The 5,177-nt window shown below is 41.2% G+C and overlaps 1 non-coding gene across 1 annotated transcript; it reads left to right on the top strand.

Annotated features, from left to right (window-relative positions):
- Positions 1 to 921: 921 nt before the first annotated feature.
- Positions 922 to 1,028, top strand: LOC112787017 (small nucleolar RNA R71). Its single transcript, XR_003194456.1, has one exon. It is a non-coding gene; the product is annotated as a small nucleolar RNA R71 (small nucleolar RNA).
- The last annotated feature ends 4,149 nt before the right edge of the window (positions 1,029 to 5,177 follow it).

Genomic DNA, 5,177 nt, shown 5'->3' with positions numbered 1-5,177 from the left:
GAGGTATCTTCAGGTTGTTCTGACAGCTTGCTTGGCTTGTCCTCAGTCTCCTTATCACTTATAGTGACCATCTTGCAATCTTCCCATCTTACTTTCTTTTTTTCACCTCTCGAATTCTTCTCTGTGTCACCTGGGAATCCATCTGTGGGTTTGGGAATTTGCTCAGAGAGATACCCCACTTGAGATTCCAACCTCTTGATTGTGTCTCTCTGGTTCTTGAAACTGGCTCGCACTTCCTCCTTGAACACCTTGTTGTCTTGAATCTCCTTGCTTATGCCTTCAAGTAGATTCTCAATCCTTGAGATTCTTTCATCTAATGATGATAGGTCAGGCTGAGGAGGGTTATTCTGGCTTTGATATGAACGTGGAGAGGTGTTGTCATGGGAGTGTTGATATGGTCTAGACGTGAAGTGTTGGTGGGCAGCATTGTTTGGATTTGGGCGTCTTTGATCAAGGCTTTGGTCTTGTTGATTTTCCCACCCAAAGTTTGGGTGATTCCTCCATCTAGGGTTGTAGGTCTTGGAGTAAGGATCATGATTTTGCCTAGGTGAATTCCCAATGTAGTTGGCTTGCTCCTGACTACCCTTTGCTTCTTCATTCACTCCTTCTTGGGTTGTTGATGAAGTGGAGATTGCTGTTACTTGGTTCCTCTCCATCTTCTTGGTGAGGTCAACCAGTTGCTGGGTAATGAGCTTGTTTTGGGCCAGCAGAGCATCTACATTGTTTAGCTCCATTACTCCTCTTGTGTTCCCTCTTTTGGAAGCATAGAAGTAGTCGTTCTCTGCTACTATTTCAATGACATCTATGGCCTCCTCAATGGTCTTCTTCTTGTTCAAAGATCCTCCGGATGAATGGTCTACGGCCTTCTTTGACTCATAAGAGAGCCCTTCATAGAAAATGTGCAGCTGCACCCATTCATTGAACATATCGGGTGGGCACCTCCTTGTTAGGTCTTTAAACCTCTCCCATGCTTCATATAGAGTCTCACCATCTTGTTGCCTGAAAGTTTAGACCTCAGCTCTCAGCCTATTGATTCGTTGAGGAGGGTAAAATCTTGCTAAGAATTTGTTCACCACATCTTCCCAAGTTGTCAATCTCTCCCTTGGGAAAGACTCCAGCCACTTGGCTGCCTTATCCTTGAGTGAGAATGGAAATAAGAGCAGTCTATAGGCGTCAGGATGAACACCATTAGACTTCACTATGTCACATATTCTCAGGAAGGTGGTTAGCTGTTGATTGGGGTGCTCTTGGACACTTCCTTTGAACGAACAGTTGTTCTGAACAAGGGTGATGAGCTGTGGTTTTAGTTCAAAATTGTTGGCATGGATGGTTGGCTTTTAAATGCTACTTCCACAGTTTCCTGGGTTTGGATTGATGTAAGAGCCTAAAACTCTTTCATCCTCCCCAGCATGATTTGCTCGACCTCTTCCGCCATGGTTGTGAGCCTCTTCTTCATGATGGTTTTCTATGTTTTCTTCCATGTTTGGTTCAAAGTATTCCTCAAAGTGTTCCTCCTCTTCTTCAGCACCAACTACACGTTTTTCTCTTGCCTCCCTCCTTAATCTAAGGAAGGTTCTCTCAGGTTCAGAATCAAAGAAAGTTGAAGCCCTGCTTCTTCTCCCTGTCATACAACCAACAAGTACAAGCAAAGAGAATAGGTGCAGAAAGTATATCTGTCAGAATTACTGTTAGTGTGAGTGATGCAATATATCAAACAGTTAGTGGGTCAGTGAAATGAATGGTAAATAACAAAGAAAAAGTGGGGGAAAGGGAAGAAATTAACTAAAACAGGAAATAAATGACTCAAACAGAAAATTAAATCAAACAAAAATAAAATGCTCAATCTAGTTATCCTCCAATCTAATCATTGTTGATGCACAATCAATCCCCGGCAACGGCGCCATAAACTTGATGCATGGAAAACTTGTCTCGCAACAAATTTCCTTCGGCAAGTCTACCGAATTTGTCGTCAAGTAAAAACTCACATTAGAGTGAGGTCGTATCCCACAAGGATTGATTGATCAAGAAACTTTAATTAGAGGAATGTTCTAGTTGAGTGAATTCAGGATTTGAGTTTAGAATTGCAGAAAATAAAATGGCGGGAAGGTAAATGATAGAAAAAGTAAATGCTAAAATTAAAGAACTGAAAGTAAATGACTAAAGTAAATTGCAGAATTCTAAATGGGAATGGGGGAATTGCTCATAAAAGTAAGTGACAGAAAATAAAGAGAATGGGTAAGATCAGAAATGGGGAGTTCATTGGGCTGAAGAGATGTTGCATTCTCCAGATCAATTTCATTTTCATCTCTTCCTCAATCAATGTACTCATTGATCTCCTTGGCAATCTTAAATGATTGAATTACAATTTCTTGTAATTCAATCTCTCAAATCTTGATCAATAGCCAATTCCTTGGTCAATTGCTCATGAGAAGAGATGAAGTATGGTCACTGATTATACCACATGCATTTCCCAAATCAAGTGTTGAGAGGATTATAGTCACATATCCATCTAAACCCAATTTGGTCCAGCATGAGAAAGCATTTCTAGCTTGATCTCTTCATTCCTCTTTCAAGGTTCAAAAGAGATCCAAGTATGAATAGCTTCTTTTCCAAGATAACTACCCAATTGGATGAAGATCGAAAGCTTTCAAGTAAAATCAAGAGAAAAGATAGAAGAAGAATAATGAAAACTAGTATTGATCCATCAAATTACAACAGAGCTCCCTAACCTAATGAAAGGGGTTTAGTTGTTCATAGCTCTGGAAAATGAAAACAAAGATGGAGAATACATAATGAAACTAGAAGTGCAGAGAAAGTAAAAATACAGAGAGTAATTCTATGCCTAGAGGCTCCCTATATTTTCCAACTCTCTATTAATTCAAAGCTACTCCTATATATACTACTCTTCTACTCTTCTAGTTGGTTCTTCAAGTCTTGGGTCTGGGCCTTTGGATCTTGAGTTTGAAGTAGTTATCTTCTTCATTGGGCTTGGCTTTACTTGCAGAGAGAAATTGTGAAGTGGGCAGAGACTTTTGCTCAGGACGTTAGTGGTGTTAACGTTCAGTGAAAATATGGGTTCGAGAACGTTAGTGACACTCAACTTTTTCACTAACGTTCCTTACCCAAGTAAGAGCCACGTTAACCTCAACGTTAGTGGCACAAACGTTGCCACTAACATTGCCTCTTTGTCCTTCACGCACGTTATTGGGACTCAACTTTCCCAATAACGTTGAGAAGCCTCCCCCTTCCCAACGTTAGAGTCCACGTTAACTTAGTTAATGTGGCTCTTTTAACGTAGGCTTGCCAACCTTCGAGAATGTTAGTGACACTTAACATTGTCACTAACGTTCCAATGTGCCCCTTAGCTCCCACGTTAAAGTCCACGTTAACTAGGTTAACGTGGCTTCTAACGTGGCTTATGCTAGCCATCTCCAACGTTAGTGACAAAGTTGAGTGTCACTAACGTTGGTTCAACATTCCCTTATCCACGTTAGCTTCCACGTTAACTAAGTTAACGTGGGAGTTAACGTGACTCATGGTGGCATGTGTGGGCTCCTTCCAACGTTAGTGACAATGTTAGCTGTCACTAACGTTGGCGTCACCTCCCTTCCTCACGTTAGCTTCCACGTTAACTAGGTTAACATGGGAGTTAACGTGGCCTAGTGTGACTTGGCCAACGTTAGTGATAATGTTGAATGTCACTAACGTTGGCTTCCCCCCTTTCTTCTTAACGTTAGAGGTCACGTTAACTAAGTTAACGTGGACTCTAACGTGGCCACTTATAGCTTGGTCCAACGTTAGTGATAATGTTAAGTGTCACTAACGTTGGCTCCATTTCCTTTCTTCCACGTTAGAGTTCACGTTAACTTAGTTAACGTGACTCTTAACGTGGGCAATGATGGCTTCGAGAGCGTTATTGGCAATCACTTTTCTCATTAACTTTGCAAGTTACTCCCATTCCACATTAGTGTTAACGTTAGTGTAACTAACGTAGCCACTAATGTGGTTCTTCTTTGCTTCCTTTGTGCTGAAATCAAGCAATAAAGTGCATCAAAGTTCTAGTCCAAGTCATGGGAAATGCAACATCAAATTTGTCCTTAAATTCATGCAAAATTCTCATGAAATCATGTAAATGGCACAATGCATGCTTGAATCAAGATGTAAGTGAATATCTACCCAAAACCAGCTTATTTCCTACGGAAATGCATGAAACTACCCTAAAAACAATAAAGAAAAGGTTAGTGAAACTGGCCAAAATGCCCTGGCATCATGAAGCAAGGGGAAAATGAATGATCAATGAGGATCAAAGATGATTATGTGAGATGTGGAGGATGGCGGTGGAAGTGCTTGTTATGCCATGGGCCGAAGGGTCGTAATTGTTAATGAACTGGCTGGTTATGGATTTAACCGTGAGCCTGATGGCTGGATTATTGCCGTGTTACGGTGGAGCCATGATTATGGCTAAGTATAAATGCATATATGCTGTTGAATGAATTGTGAATGTTTACACTTCCACTATCGGAGATGAGGGTTTCCCTGGGAGGAAGCAGTGGCTAGCCACCACGTGCTCCAGGTTGAGACTCGAAGCTCTTTTGACCCTATGTCGTCAGGGTGGCCGAGCACTGTGAAAGCCCCGGATGAGCTCACCCCCCATAAATATTCACCAGTGAGGGTGATAGATATGGATCATGATTATGATCAAATTTGTATTGAGTATAACTCGAGTTGGGGAGACACGACAGAGGGACAGTCCAATGGTTAGCTACCAGGACTTGTCGGGTTGGCTCTATAACCGACAGATGATATCATCAGCCACTAGGGACAGGCATTCATCATATGCATACTATATGAATTGTTTGAGATTGCCTATTTGACAGCATATTACTTGCTAATTGTCTAAATGCCTTATCTGTTTCTATTTGTATATCTCTTGTTTGATTTAGCTGTATTTGCTACATTATACTCCTGCTGGTGGTTGGGAGGTCTGAAGGAATTGGAAAGGGAAGTATTAGTTAAACTGAAGGATCTTTAGTCAGTTGCCACTTATGGTTTAGCTTGTTTATAAGCTTTGATTTTATTTGGAGGAAGTTCTAGGATTGCCTTCGGCTTTCTTCTATTATTACGTGTTATATATGGGGAACTGTTACCATGTTGGGGACCTCTGGTTCTCACCCATG

The sequence above is a fragment of the Arachis hypogaea genome, chromosome 20 (genome assembly GCF_003086295.3).
Source record: "Arachis hypogaea cultivar Tifrunner chromosome 20, arahy.Tifrunner.gnm2.J5K5, whole genome shotgun sequence".
NCBI lineage: Eukaryota > Viridiplantae > Streptophyta > Magnoliopsida > Fabales > Fabaceae > Arachis > Arachis hypogaea.
Note: the sequence above shows the minus strand (reverse complement) of the source record. Positions and strands in the feature narration are given on the sequence as shown.